Source organism: Diabrotica undecimpunctata, chromosome 5 (assembly GCF_040954645.1).
Source record: "Diabrotica undecimpunctata isolate CICGRU chromosome 5, icDiaUnde3, whole genome shotgun sequence".
NCBI lineage: Eukaryota > Metazoa > Arthropoda > Insecta > Coleoptera > Chrysomelidae > Diabrotica > Diabrotica undecimpunctata.
The window spans coordinates 87,016,095-87,033,551 of NC_092807.1; the positions used below are offsets into that span (position 1 = coordinate 87,016,095).

General features: G+C 30.0%; 1 protein-coding gene across 2 annotated transcripts in view; it reads right to left on the minus strand.

Annotated features, from left to right (window-relative positions):
- The window catches only part of LOC140441434 (5-hydroxytryptamine receptor-like), a 2,088,213-nt gene that overhangs the window by 1,688,842 nt on the left and 381,914 nt on the right, over positions 1 to 17,457 (minus strand). For both annotated transcript variants that reach the window (XM_072532163.1, XM_072532164.1), the window contains one exon: positions 10,868 to 10,898. The gene's annotated coding sequence lies outside the window, so the exon portion shown is untranslated. The remainder of the gene's footprint in view (positions 1 to 10,867; positions 10,899 to 17,457) is intronic.

The following is a 17,457-nucleotide window of genomic DNA, read 5'->3' on the forward strand; positions in this document are numbered from 1 at the left end:
TCTCCTCTCTTGAACTGAAATACTATTTGCAGATAATAGATTATTAACAAGATTAGGAAAATCCTTAATGTTCAACTTTGGGCTAGATGTTTCCCTTGAAATGTATTGGTTAGCTTCATAATAGGATAAGTTGGCAAACGACATGAGTTCCTTAATACACTTTTGTCTTTTTCTTTGTTTACATTCAGGATGTCTAGAGTCGTGATCTGGTGTTTTACACAACATACAAAACCTACTGCACCCTACAAATGAGGGAGAATCATCATGATTTGCACCATATATAGCACATCTGTTTTTTCCCTTGTATTGAGAAAGAGAATGCCCATATAAGAGACAGTTATAACATTGGAGAACTGGGCTAACAAAGGGTATCACCCTCATAGGCAGACCATAAATGTCAATTTCTTTGGGGATATTCCTTCCTGAAAAAGTTAAAGAGATAGTACCTGTAGGGATGAAAATGGTTTCTAAATTATCTTAAATAACCCTTCTATTTATTCTCCTAACAAAGATAACTCTACAAATGGGTAGATTAATAGAAGTTGACATTTTAATTTCCTCTTCTTACAAATATTAAATAAACTCCTCTGAAAATACCTTTACAAGAAATTAGATTAGTGGGAATGAAAACCTCATAACCTAATTCTTTCCAATGCTTCCTAAGGTTAAACGAATTGGCAGATTGTCTGTCCTTTAGTACTACTCCAACTCTATTTTTTCCCTTTCTATCAAACTTATTAATCTCTTTCAGTTGTAAATTAAAGATAGTCTTAGCAATACTTAGGATATGATAGTTACCCACATTACTATTTTTACCCTAAACAAAGACCTCAAAGGGACCCAAATCTGATTCAGAATATAAAATTTTTTCTTTAACTTTTTCTTACTTTTTCTATTGCATTGTTTTTTGACCGATTTTTACTTAAATTAGGGTCCGGCTCTAGTGGCCGGTCAGGAGGAATTTCGTCCTTCATAATGGCGAACGTTAACTAAATTTAAATCTACCAAAACGTTTAGATTTGGTTTGACTATATAAAAGATTAGGAAATATTTAAAAGAATAGGATCACAAAGAAAATGTTAGTAAGGCCCTTACTTGTATTTTGTAGGGTAAATCGAGCAATCTCTTCGAACACGAGGCAAGCATCGAACACCATCAAAATTCGAAAAAAAAAAGAACCTCTATTTTACATTTTTCAATATTCATTTATTTCAGTTATAATTCCCGTATTTAACTTCAGGTGACTTCAGTCCGTTCATGTCACAGACATGGTACATATAAATTTCTGTTCCTCACTTTAGTCGACAAACGTAATTTGTCAGTTGACAAGTCTGACCTGTCATGTCACACTTCAATGCTAAAGAAAGGGAGACTAGTTTTTATAATGTCTTTTGCTTATTTACGCTGGTGCTTGGATTGAACATTTATTTTAGTTATTAAATCTTTTTATGGGGTGATTACTAGCATTTCTAGTTGATCGACATATTTTTTTATATCAGTCTTTTTATAATTTCGTATTAGCCTTAACCTAAAACTACAACCACGTTTTATTTTTCAATGTATTATTCTCATATGTATTTATAGCATATTTTTATTATAATTTAACTAATTAATCTAATAATAATTATATTCATTTGATCCTTGTCAATTTTCTATTTGTTATTTAATATTCGACCTTATACATTTAAAAGAAACAGACTACAACAAAAAAAAAGAGTTTGTAGAGATTGTAACGATTCAATGTCATGAAGATAATGAACTTGAAGAATATTGTATAGTGTGACGAATCAAAATTTACAAAAAACGGAATGTTTATTTGGCACAATTCGCTTTGCTGGAGCGAAGTAAATTCACATTTAACAAGAGTACGTAGTTTTTAGGAGCGATGGGAGTTTAATATCTTTTGTGCGACCAGAGATAACCGGGTTGTAATATAAATAGTACGATAAATAATTTTATATATACTATTTTCTAATAACTACTCTTCCAAGTGAAATATGTCTTAATATCTTAAAGAATTATAAACCAAATATTTAGATCGTTTACTCAAGAATTTAGAAAACTATACTTTCATTATATATGATAAATGTAAGTCAAATATTGATAGATCGCAGGTTGGCTTTCGGAAAGCACTTGGAACTAGAGAAGCAATTTTCGCTCTCCAGGTGCTTATACAGCGGTGTAGAGACGTTGATAAGGACGTGTATTTGTGCTTTGTGGATTTTAGAAAAGCATTTGACAATGTCAATCATGAACAATTGATAGATATTCTGCGAAAGACAGGTATTGACTACAGGGACATTCGAATTGTGGCAAACCTATACTGGGGCCAAACAGCAAGAGCAAAAATTGGCAACGAACTCACTGAAAGTGTGCAGATCAAAAGAGGTGTCCGTCAGGGGTGTATATTATCCCCACTCCCATTCAATATTTATTCCGAAGAAATATTTAACAAATGTATGGAAAATGCAAATGAGGGCATAAAAATAAACGGCGAGTTAACGAACAATATAAGATATGCCGACGACACGGTGATCCTTGCCAGTACCATAGACGAATTACAGCAGGTAATGGAAAGAGTTTATTTAGTTAGTAAGGAATACGGCCTGAGCCTCAACTTCAAGAAGACAAAGTGGATGCTGATAAGCAGGAAGCAACAGCCTGCTCGACAGTTACGGATAAGTAACATACTAATTGACCATGTAGAATTTTATGTGTACCTTGGCACCAACGTAAATGCAAAATGGGAACAGGCCACAGAAATTAAGGCGAGAATAGAACGAGCTAGAGCAGCATTTAGCAATATGAAAAAGCTCCTCATAAGCAGGGATTTGTCTCTTCCACTAAAACTACGTCTAGTTAAATGCAACATTTTTTCGATCTTACTGTATAGTGTGGAGGCCTGGACGCTGACGGAGACGCTCACGAGAAAACTAGAAGCATTCGAAATGTGGGTGTACCGACGCATTCTTCGTATATCCTGGACCGAACATGTCAGCAAAAAAGAATCGGAAAGAAGAAAGAAATCGTGAATACATTAAACAAAGAAAGCTTGAATATCTAGGCCACATATTGAGACACGATAAGTACCGTCTACTGCAATTGATTGTCCAGGGGAAAATAGTCAGTAAGCTAGGGCCAGACAGGAGAAGACACTCGTGGATCCAAAATCTGAGGAAGTGGTTCGGGCTCACATCGGTCGAACTATTCAGAAGCGCCGCAAACAAGATCAGAATTGCCATGTTAATAGCCAACGTTCGCAACGGACAGGGCACTTGAAGAAGAAGATATTTTCTTTACGATGAAGCTTCTTCCCATTGTCCCAAAATGGTAAACCAATTTATAGATGAGATATTTGAAGATAGGTGGATAGCCACAATGGTCGTTTCCGGAAGCCCCTTCAATCACCAGACATAACACCTTTGGATATTATAAAAATTAAATATAATCTCATCCCCTTACAACAAAGGAAGCAAATGAAGATTGGCAATTTAGTTATCAATACAATCAATTCTCTCCCTACAGCAATGTTTAGACGTGCAAAAATTAAGGCCTGATAAATAGGGACTCTAAATGCTTGGATATTCAAGGACAAACTTTTACTCAAGGACGTGTTATAAGTTGTTATAATGTATATACGACGTACGTGAAAGTAAACAAAAAAATGTGAGCTTTAGTTTTTTTAAATTTTTGTCGAAAATAACTAAAATGTGTTAAATTAAGTATTCTCACAATGATTGTACTATTACGTCGTGGCCTATCTGGAAATCTTTTAGCCCATAAATACATAATTGATTAATAGTTGATCAAATTAATTTTGTTAGTAAAATAATTATAAAATATAGGATGTTTTATTTATAAAAAATATTTAAAACGTATCATTTGTCAACATCCTCTATGTAGAAAGTCGATTTTAATTTAAATTTGTAAACGAAAATTACCAACTCTTTATGTCCAAAGCTACTCGGGACATAATGTTTGTAAATGAATGAAAGATTAATTTTGATTGACGAAGATTGTCTATATCTGTCTGTTAAAAATTTTTGGAAAATTATGAGAAACTCAAAAACTGTGAAGTTTAGCGCTGTGGTACATTGTACAAATTTTGTCTAGAATTTAACGTTAAATCTAAAAATTCAATAATATATCAAGTGTTATATTAAAAGAAAACCAAAGTTTTTTGCGGTATACCCGGAAGTGATATATCTGTCAAAAAACTTTCTTTTGTCATAATTTATTATCTTTACAAGCCAATTTTTTTAAATATTGTGTAAGTAGTTTCCGATATAAGATAGTGTGTCGTGGTACACCCTGTATATATAGTAAGTATATTTTATAATATATATGTATATATATATATATATATATATATGATATATATTATATATATATGTATTAATATATATATATACCTATATATATTATATATATATATATATATATATATATATATATATATATATATATATATATATATATATATATATATATATATACTTGTAATATGCTCATTTAACTGTTTGTTCTGTCCACCTTGTCCTTTTATTTAATTTCTATTTTAGTTTAATAATAAGGCCCTTTTTAATTTAACTTAATATGTCATCTTTCTCAAAAAATTCTGAACGTACCATTACTATCATCATCATTCTGGCTTTTATTACTCTGCGTGTATCTTAGCCTCCTCAAGAATTTCTCTCCAGTCGTCCCTATCCATCGCCTTTCTCTGCCAAGAACGCTTTCTTATTTCTTCATCGATGTTATCAAGGAACCTTGTTCTGGGTATTCCTCTTCTTCTCTGAACAATGAGTCTATCAAGGAGCGTTTTTCTAGCTGGGTCATTTTGTTCCATCCGCATTACATTTTCTATGTAGAAAGTCGATTTTGATTTAAATTTGTAAAAGAAAATTACCAACCCTTTGTGTCCAAAGGTACTCGGGACATAATGTTTGTAAATGAATGAAAGACTAATTTTGATTGACGAAGATTGTCTATATCTGTCTGTCAAAATTTTTGGAAAATTATGAGAAACTCAAAAACTGTGAAGTTTAGCGAAATTTTCTCTAGAATTTAACGTTAAATCTAAAAATTTAATTAAATATCAAGTGTTATAAAAAAAAACCAAAGTTTTTTGCGGTATAACAGGAAGTGACATATCTGTCAAAAAACTTTCTTTTGTCATAATTTATTATCTTTACAAGCCAATTTTTTTAAATATTGTGTGAGTAGTTTCCGATATAAGATAGTGTGTCGTGGTACACCCTGTATATATAGTAAGTATATTTTATAATATATATATATATATATATATATATATATATTATATATAATATATATATATATATATATATATATATATATATATATATATATATATATATATATATGATATATAAATATATATTATATACCTATATAATATATATATGATATAATATATTATATAATATATAACAAGGAACCTTGTTCTGGGTATTCCTCTTCTTCTCTGACCAATGAGTCTATCAAGGAGCGTTTTTCCATCTTGGTCATTTTGTTCCATCCGCATTACATGTCCTATCTACCTCAGACGCCCTATCTTAATATGTTTTACGATATCAGGTTCCTGGTATATTCTATAAAGTTCGAAGTTGTATCGTCTTCTCCACACTACATTGTCATTCACTGCTCCATAGATTCGCCTTAGTACTTTTCTTTCGAAACATACTAACATGTTATCATTAGTTTTAGTTAATGTCCAGGTCTCTGAACCAAATGTTAGGACTGGGCGTATTATTGTTTTGTAAAGTTTTATTTTTGTATTTCTCGATATATTTGTGATATTAAAGGAAAATATTGAGCACAAAATAGCATCTTTGGCCGTGAAAATTCTGCGGTTTATCTATGTAATCGTATTATTTTCAGTGTCAAGGAGCACTCCCAGGTATACAAATTCGTACACTGCTTCGATGACGTCGTTTTCTATGAAGAGTGATCGTAGGATTTGTGGTTGCGTGATTATTTCATATACTTTGTTTTGTTGGTGTTTGATATTAAACCCATTTTTATAGCTGATTCTTTAAATGCTAAATACGCCTCTCGTACAGCGTTTTCCGTTCGCTCATCAATATTGATATCATCAGCATAGGCCAGGATTGGCACTGATTTATTATATATTGAACCAGTGGTTGTGATTTGTGATATGCGTATTACTGTTTCCAGAGCCAGATTAAACAGTATACAGGAGAAAGGGTCTCAGTGGCGCAGCCCATTATCTGTTTTAAAAGGTTTAGACAGTTCCTCTGAATTTGTACTCTACATTCAACTTTTTCATGTTAAACCATTACTATTTGACAGTAAACAAATATGTCATTAATTTCCTTTGTAACTCTAAGAACATACTGCCAGTTGCCATTCAAGCAATGTCAAGAAGAAGACGACCTGACTTAGGTCGTAGAATTCAAGCAAATGTGCGACAAGCTCACCCACATTTGTGCTGACCACACGTGACGTAGTTCGTATCTGATGATAATAGTCGTATTGCCTTGTCAGAATTGCAAGCGTTCTGTAGTGACAGAAAATTAAGTGGAACTTAGTGGAGTTCATGTAAATCGAACACAACACAATGTCAACTATACCACAGAGTTTTTGAATTCCTTAGAATTGTCTGGACTGGTATCTAACAATTTATAATTAAAAGTGGGAACAGTTGTCATTATACTGCGTAACATTAGTCAACCTCGACTGTGCAATGGGACGATACCGACTAAAAAAAACTAATCAATAATGCCATTGAGGCAACGAACATCAAAGTAAAATACAAAAGAGAGGATGTGTTGATACCTCGCTTGTTGATCTGTTGGTATTTACCGATAATTCCAACGGACTTTAAAGAAGGATGATTTAAGCATCCACTATTATTGGTGCGACTGGCTTTTGTAATTATGATAAACAAATCACAATAACAATCTTCAGAAGTTTGCGGAACTTGGAGTTTCCATGTTTTGCGCATACACAATCATACGTTGCTTTTTGTGCGAGGAAAACCGTCTAATTTGTAATAAATTATGTGTTATTTGATACGATAAAACTGTAATACTCACGTGTAATACTTTAGTTATATGACTTTTCTATTCTCTGTACCATTTCCAAGTGTATTATTTATTAAATCACTGTATCATATAATAAACTGTTTTCTCCAACCATCGGGCCATAATAAATTTGATACCGATAAGTTTTCAAAGTTATTTCACACATTATTTCCAATTTCGAAAGAAAAGTCGAATAGTAGAACTAATGCACTCACGTTCTTTCCATTATATTTGTGCTTTCCACTTATCACAACTTTGGAATTGATTTTGATTTATCTTATGACCATGGTAATGGGAAAATGGAAGTCTTTTGTTCAGCCTCCGGAGGATGGTTTTTCATCACTTTTTTAACTTTATATATCGTACAAGGAAACCCTTATAACGTGATGGGCATCTTATTAAAAAAACAGTCTCTTTCCGTTTTCCATTATAGAAGCTCTCGCTCATACATATTAATAATTTTTTTAAAAGTAAAGGTAAATAATAAAGTTCAAAGGAAATTAATGTCTCCCAAAAAAATATTTTTATATTACGAAAGTAACAAAACGAGCTATTAATAATTATTAATTAGTATTATATATTTTTGAAACGAGGTTTTAAATAACAAGTAATTAAAAAAAAATAAGTATATATTTTAAACATAAATATAAAAGAAAAAGGTGAAAATCGGGAGCGCAGGTCGATAAAAGAACTTATTGGTTAAACAATTTAAAAACAATTAATAAAGTTACCATGTAAACTCCGTTTCAAATATATTCCCAATGAGGTTATTACGCCTCAGAGTCTCCCAATACGTTATGAGTCGATTATGATGGCATGTTTCTGACACTGAAAGTCCAGCCAAATGTCATCCAGGACGTAAGCGCGCGCTAAACCTGGAGCTCAAGACAGATTTTTAATGTTAACCGCTAGAATACAACCAACAATTTCATCAAGATTCTCGTCGACACTTTAGAGAGATGGTACAGTAGTGGTATGGGATGGAATAATATTCGGTGTCAGAATCGTCAATTTGCTGATGTTGTTAGTCAAAACTTTCACCCATGCATGATAATGCTCATCCACATGTCGCACGCCTAGTCACAGATTGATTTGCTTACGAAAGTATTGATGTGTTGCCTTGGCCAGTACAATCCCCCGACCAGAATCCCATCGAGCATGTATGTGACATGCTTTAATGACAAATTACTTCACATATGGTTAACACTTACACGCCGTTTCATTTTTGAAAGTACGGAGATGCGGCAACCTACAACAGCAAGCTTTAAAAGACTGAAGGATTGATTTAACCGCACTGGTTCAGTTAGGATGAAGAACACGAACAGTTATTGCCACACAGGAAAACAAATTAAATATCTGGCTGGTAGTTACTGAAAATTCACATATACGAAGTATTTCTAAAGAAAAAGTACTAAATTACTAATCTGTGTAACAAATTCTTAAAAATCACAGCATATACCCTTACCGTATTCAATTGCACCAAGAAAATAATTCGAAACGATTTTAAAAGAAGATTCAACTACAATGTTGTTAATGGTTCTTAGATAAAATCAATCAACAGAAAGACTTTTTCGATAATGTACTATTTGGATAGGAAGCTACGTTTCATAAAAAGGTTCTCCTATTAAGCATAACTTTCATTATTATGCTAAACTAATCCATACCACATAGTTACACAAAGTCAAACTAGATAGTGTTGAACATGTGGGGAGGCATTATTGGTAAGCATGTCATGCGACCATATTTAAAAAAAATTTAAATTACTAGATTTATTTAGATTTTTAGTAAATCAATTTCCCATAATATTCCCACTTCGTGAACGTTAACAAATGTCATTTTTGCATAACGGTGCTCCAGTTCAGATCCCCAGAATATATTAAAATGGAATCATTTTTTAGGATTATGTTAAGAATGAAGTTTAGTAAGTGACACTTTAAATGACCGTTTTCAGGAGTGCATAAATAAGGTTTTAGGTTATTTCGAACACCCTAGGTAATTAAATATCAAAAATATTTTATTTTAAATAATTTTTTAATTTTTTCATAATTATTTTTCATAAATGTTGTATTTTGTGTGTGTTTTTGATTTAATCATGATATATTATTTTTCTTTATTTATTTGGTATTGTAACGAGTCCGTCACTTCAATAATTTTTGATTCACTTCAAATAAAATCTTTAAATCAATATTCAGTCGGTATTTTTTAGTAATTTTTAATTTCTAAGTTGATATTAAGCAGCGACTCGGCAGTTTCGGCAGACATGCTTAACTGACTAACGACTATTGATGACTCTTGTTTTGACTTCGCGGAAGAAAACTTGGGTCATTAAAAAGTAGGCGGCTAGAGAAGTACTAAATTTGTTTTAAGAATAGTAAATTTTTTTTTTAAACAAGTTGAAGGAAGTTTTGGTTTGTTTTTTTTTTGTTAAATGCCCCGTTCGATTTATACCACTCTGAGACGGTAAGTGAATCCAATTATCAATAAAAAGTATAAAAACCATCCGCCATTTTGATTTCTAAAATATTATCATTTTTCTTGTTATAGTTTTGTATTTGTTATTTTTCATCTCATTTCAGTATGAAATATTCTATATTTAAATATAGTAATAATATATGTCAATTTTTTATTTTACTTAGCGGCCTTAAAAACATATAATTATCGATCTTAAAACTATCTACTACCTATTAAGACTATCTATAAAAATATTCTGTCTCATACCGTTCTTTTATATTCTTAGCCTATAACGCCGAATTTGTAATTTAATGGAAATATATATATATATATATATATATATATATATATATATATATATATATATATATATATATATATATATATTAAGGATCACTCGAAGAGTGGTGCGTTTTTCGGTCAAAAGGTGGAGGAAAAGACAAAAAAGGTGGCTACTTCATCTATTTATTTGAAGACGTTTCGCTCTCTAATCAGAAAGTATCATCGGTTCATCTAAAAAGAATAATATGAAAAACCAAACATCCATAGAGAGGTCAATACAAACGTGTTACCTCAAAAAGACATGTAGCAGTCAATGGTATAATATTATGTAAAGAAGCTTAATATATTAGACATTAATAGTTAAGTTGTATAAACTAAACTATAATTAATTGGAACTACACACACTTTACAATTAAACTCAAACTTAGAACAGCAAAAAGACCATGTGGTTATTATACATGTAATTTAAAAAAATATGTTAAAAAAACTTATGCAAAAAAAAATTAGGATATTTTTCGGTGTTTTAACATATACGAGGTAAAACGAAATGCTGCAATACATATGTAGTAGTTAGTTTCACCACCATATAATAAATCAACCATTATAAAATGACTGATTTTAAACACTACATTTTCCTACGAGTGCGTCTAGCGACCATTAATAAACGTCACTATTTTCTTGAATATACTTTCTTTCTTATGATAGATCTAGTAACATAAGATAAATCCATTGTACGCAATGAATCCAGCGTGTGTAACATGGTGTCCTCGAGGACGTTACAGTAGGATGGAATCACAAGTAATCTCATTTGAAAGATCGTTCGCACCTTAATGTTTTTTTTTTACAAAGTAGCCATGGTATATTAAACAGTCGCCATTTTCAACATATCCACAACTTCGCAAAAATCTTGATGAATATTTAATGCCCCAAGAAAAAATAATAATGTCACTATGGTATTATAAATACAATTTATGAAAATTTTAATAATTTAACTAACATTGTGTAAAACATATTATTTGGGGACAGACTTAAATAAATAATAAGTTAAATTATTTAGGGTAACTCACCATTTGTATTACACGGCCCCGGTGACTGTATCTACAAAAGAAAATAAAGTAATTAGAATTCTAGATTCTCAAATTCAAAATGTCATAAATGTAATTATTTAATTAAATAAACCAACTACGGTTTTAAAGCTGTTTTCTTGTGAAATGTAACATGTAAATTATAACTTTTCCAAAATTTATATTCTGAAAACACTTTCTTAGCTGGGAGTCCAATAGTCAAGTAAAGTAATTGATATCTTGCTATTTTCGATAAATTCTAAAATATATTCATTATAATCCAGCTGCATATTTGCAATGAGTTTTTTTATTTGTTAAGCGTTAACGTCACATCTACTCTAAGGTTGTTAACGATATTACTGTAATTAAACATTACCGTGGGAAAATTGAGTTAATATTATCATCAGGACATATTAAGATCATAACTGATATTAGATATACCGTACATATGTATGATGACTGATGTACCTGGTATATAGAAGGCACGAAAACTGCAGAAGGGTCGTATGGCAATGAAAGATACAATAAACTGGCCAGATTAGCTACAAAATTCATAGGCCTAAAGGCATACCAAAAAACTAAGAACCTACCTAGGATTCTACCTGCGAACTCAAAATAGCCTGAATCCCTCCTCAACATAACTCTCAATGTGAAAGTATACCAGATTAAGCACATAGAAAAATCTATATTAGACATACATGCACTAATAGGGCTGAAGTACTACGCAAAATTAGAAGGTACCAGCCCAGAATCATAACAGGCATCTTTGCTGGATAAGTCAGGTCAACGGACACCCACATACAAAGGCTAAACCTGCAATATTCTCAATAGCAACTTTTTAAAGAACAGGAAGTGACTCGAAAAACCTATATTACCAATCTGCTTGACCTGTACAAACTGGTATAGGGTTTCAGATTTCTGAAATGAGCATCATAAATAAATAGAAAATGTGCAAAAGCCGATTGGCTGTAGTACGATCCGTTTATAAAAAACTTCTTTGAAAAAAAAGTGTAATGAAGAACAAAATTTTGTACAACATTGATAATATATTTTTCTAGCAACAAATTCATAGTTGACAGTTGAGAGTAAAACGGCATGGACGTATAGTAAAAATTGCTATTTATTTATCTGGATACAAGTTGCTGCAAACACAGAAATTCAAAGATTTGAAGGAATAATAACGAATACAGATTGCAAAAAATAATAAAAATTAAGGAAAAGAAAAAATAAATAAAATAATTAAACTAATAGAAAATACAAATATTTACGTACAACACAGCATTGAGAATAATCAAGAAAAAGGTATGTACGCTGATACATATCAATTACCTTATTTTGTAATATTAATAACAACTATACCACCGATGTTCCTCATGATGTCACATGAGATGGTATCAGACGTGCCCTAACACGATCCCCAGGCAGCGACCATAATATTATATATCATTATTCACCATTTTCATGGGTATGCATTTTGTACCTACTTCCAATCCTACGAATAAAAAAAATTTAAAAATGCTCTGATAAATTCAGCAAAACTAATATGTAGGACCAAGAAATAATAAATGATACAAAACAAAGAAAATAAAAGCTAAGTAAATAGTCAAAAATGACTATGATGACTGATTGAAAAAAGAAAAGCAGGGACAAGTTTGGAGAAAAAATGGAAGCAAACAGTAAAGACAATGTAAATTTAATTTATAGAACACCGAAAAACCTACAATTCAATAAGGAAATAAAATTTAAATAAATAATGACTAAAAAGCAACAATATTAACTTATGAAAAGGATATAATAGAAAGATGGCGAAAACATTCCGAACAACTGTTTAACGAGGAGCAAGGGAAAGCAAATGAAAATTAAAACAATTTAATTGGCGGAATAGGGGAAAACATGGAGAAACAGAATCCATGCATGATAAAGAACTAGATAAAGCAATAGGAAAGATGAAGACTGGAAAAGCTTCTGCGAGCGATATAATTAGTTAAGAAAAGTTAAAATATGTAGGAGAAAAAGCAACGAAAAGGTTATTATACTTTCTAAATCTAATATGAAAGAAAAAATATTACCGAGTAAATGGTCAAATGCAATAGTTGTAACAGTGCACAATAAGGGAAACACAAGAGACTGTCAGAACTATAGAGGCATATCCCTACTATGTGTAGGAGCAACTAGATGAAATAATAATAGAAAGAAAAAGCAAAATAGAAATTAAAAATAAACTAGAGGATACTGAAAGCAGACTTACAAAATGACATTATACAAAACTATATATTTACTATGCAACAGATAAAAACCTTAAAAAAATAGAAATACATACCTAAGTTTTATAGACATAGAAAAAGCTGTTGATTCACTCCAAAGGCAAACTATTTGGAAGAGCCTCAAAAAGATATAAGTAAGCAAAGACCTGATAATAGCAACTAAAACTATATATTTATATTACAACCCTAAATACAACAAGAACACAAAATATGCAATCGCAATCATTTGAAAAAAACACAAGGAGTTAGGCAAGGAGGTTGTTTAAGCCCAGTACTTTTTATAAATGTAATAGATAAGATAGTGAAAGAAGGTAAGAAAAAAAATACAGTATAGAATAGAATAAAATATAAAGGATAAATGCAAAAAATACGAGTATTTTGCAGATGACATAGTATTATTCGTCGAAACAGCAGGAAAACTGAAGCAGAATTTAGAAAAAGACGATTAAATCGAAGTGGTGATAAATCAACAAAAAAAAAGAGGCAAAAAAACATATACAAATACCTAACAATAGTAATTAGTAACAAAGGAAGCATTGAGGACGATCTCAACAGCAAAACAAAGAGTATAGAAAAACTATTTCAGGCTCTAAATAGAGAAGTTCTCAACAACAAAGAAATGTCAAGAAAAACAAAGATGACCATATATGAAACAATATATCGCTCGACGCCTAACGGTAGAAGATTATATAGTATGTATATACATATATATATATATATATATATATATATATATATATATATATATATATATATATTATGTATATATATATATTTATATATATATATATATATATATATATATATATATATACATAATATAACTATGTCTTTATAACGTATTCATTGAAAACTCATACCCAAGTATACTACTAAAGAAAATTTTGTTTAACACTCCACAAAATTTAAGTAGTCATTTAAGAAACGAGGAAAATCTGTCTGTATCACAAGATAGAATTGGACCTGTAGATCCTTTACCAAAACAAACTACAATTAGATATGTATCTCTCTCATACATTAAGGACATTAGAGAGAAACTAAGTAGAATTTTTTCATCAATTAATAATATCAAAATTGCACATAAAACGGTACTAACAGTTAACAAAGTTTTTTCTAAACTTAAAGACCAATCCGCACTCTTGTCTTTAACGGATGTTGTTTACTGTATACCGTGCGGATCATGTGAACAAGTATACTATGGTCAAACATCAAGATGCCTTAAAGACCGCATTACATCCCACAAGTCAGATAATAGACTGCATCCTGAAAAAAGTGCATTGGGTGAACATGTATTTAACAATGGACATCAGATAGATTAAAATAACATCAAAGTAGTAGAACAGGAAAGTAACATCACCAAAAGACTTTTTCTTGAAATGGCCTCCATTTGCCAAAATAATAATGCAATGAATCATAGAACAGATATTGGTCATCTAAATGAAATGTTCTCCTATTTGTTACTACTAGATAAATGCAATAATAACACAAACAATAATTTATCAATTGACATTTAAAAGAATTTTGTCAGAATAATGTCATGTATTTATTTAGAATAATTAAGTGTTTTTGGATGTACAGTAACTTTTAAATTTTTAAACATAAAAATAGGTTTTATATATTAAAAAAGATGAGAGACTATGATAAATTTTATCAACATTATAATACATCTTCGTTGATACAACCTCATTAAATTTGTAAGTAGTAAATTTTTTAATTAATTATACTAACGCCAACAATTTATTTCTCACATTTGTAGCTCCCTGATGAAGGACATAACCAATGTCCGAAAGCTTGGAATAAAAATTTAAAAGAGTACACGTTTCATTTTTTATTGCTGCAAACCCACTATTTAACGTTTACTTCCTTACGTTCTCAACAAATACTTCTGGTTCATTATATATATATATATATATATATATATATATATTGTTATGATGTGTTTTTTGTTTGAATGATGAGCAATGAGTATTTTTAATATTATAATATATAGGGTTTTTATCGCGGTTCTCAAAGAATTAGCTTGTAAGTATTTTTTTAAATTATCTTTATTATAACTATTATGAAACACACATATATATCTAACCTAATCAATGTAAATTTAAAATAAACTATCTTTAAACTGATATTCTTATAAAACTAATTAAATTCTATAGACAATCTAAAATTTAAACAAACTATCTTCAAAATTGAAATTGTTATGACATTAACTAAATTATATTAACAAAATTTTGTACCTTTCTTTCACTGAATGCCTAAATGAACTGTTTTCCACTATATATATTCTAATCACCACTGAAAGTCTTCGTACTTCGGTTATCCTTGTTTTTGTGAAATTACTTTTTTCAATTATCAGCTTCTACCAATTTAAGATATAGTTTTCTTCACCAGCATTTCTACACCACCAACCAAACCAGCAAACAGCATTTATATTTATTCTTCTTTTCAAAATAGCAATATCCAATTATTATAAGTTGATTTATACTAATCTCCAACCATAATATAATTTAATTTCTTCCAATATACTTTTTTTTTTTTAATCTGATTCACTGACTCCAACTAACTTTCATATTTCTTACTAAACTTTTCTGACTGACTTCTTGAAAATTCTGAACAATATTACTTCACTAAATGTGTCTACTTAACTTTCATAATAAACTGGCCTGACTTCTGACTAAAAACTTCTAAAACTGCCATCTTGAATCCAAATCACGGGTATTTATATATTTTTGGATTTCTAGAACCATCTCGTAAGATATCATGTTCCAATTTGTTCTATTTAATACTTGTCTGAATTTTCTGGAACAAACCATTTCGCAAACATGGCCATCTCCGGAGATCCAGAGAATTCCATTCTTTTCTATTAATAATTTTGTTTACATTTAGGCTTTTCAGATCAGAATATATAATTAAATTAGTAACTAACACTCTAATTTAATAAAATACACATTTCAAACAATATATTATATAACCCACTTTATATTCGTAAATATTCTTAAACGTCACTTCAGAGTATAAATATCTGTCAATCTCCGAGAGTATTTTTGGTTGCCTAAGCACATGGCTCACTTATATATATTTACAATATTAAAATACAACTTTTTACAATTTTTATATGCTAATTTATTAAAAATGCCCTCACATAAATATATTTTTATTAAATTCTCTGGTATATAACTTATTTAAAACAACCAAATATCTAATATTATGTAGTATATAACTTATAAATTATTTTCTATAAACCCTAATCGTCACAATACCCCAAAAATAATATTTAAAATAAATAATTTACTTATTATTTTTTTAAATATTAATTTTCTCATACCTTATTAAATTTAATAAATTAATAATTCAATTTTTTTTTTATTATTTAAAATGTGTTAAATACATCCCTGTTCGCTGTCTATGTTAAAACAGAGAACAACGGATCACAGTTCGGCTATTCTATGGTCAAACTGTCATGTCAAATAGAGAGAATAAAATATAACCTTAATTAAAAATATAATAGATATGGTGTTCTGTTTATTTATAGACAAAATCTAGGAATTATTTCCATTCAAAATAACTTTCATCAATATAAATTGGTAAGTTTTTCCACTTTATTATATTAGAAGACATTTTTATAGCAATTATAGTATCAATTCTGTATCTAACCCCAAATTATGATTTTTAGGGTACCAAACAATTTCCATATGTACAAAATTCAACAAGTACGATGTCAAATTGATTCAAAATAATGAAATCTACCATCTACCATTTAACAAATCAAGTCTATTGAACAAAATGGACACATCAGTAAGTTATTAGTGTTATTATATTTGTGTTAAAGGTATAGAAATCATTATTCAATCTCTTCATGATATTGAAAAATGTCGTTGATATGAAATATGCCTCTTAGTCTGTTCTCTGCATCTATTAACACATAACTATTTAGTCCATTCTGATTTTCAATTGTATATGGACCTTCAAACATTGGTTGTAATTTCTTACAACGGTTTTCTTTAACATTACTTTTTCTAAGTGAACGAATTAACACTAGGTCTCCTTTTTGAAATGTGATTGGTTTTTTTATATTTCGATTTTGTCTTCTGATATATTTTTCAGCTTTCCTCCTAATTCGGTTATTCACTTTCTGCATTACTTGTTCTAACATATCCTGATTATATTCACTAATCCACTTTCTGTTTCCTATATGGCCAAACATTAAATATTCTGGTACTTCCTCTGTATTCAAATTATGTGTATTATTTAAAAAATATTCTACTTGTGGTATATGTTGCTGCCAAGTTTCGTGTTGATTTTGACACAGTATCCTTAAATATTTTATAACTT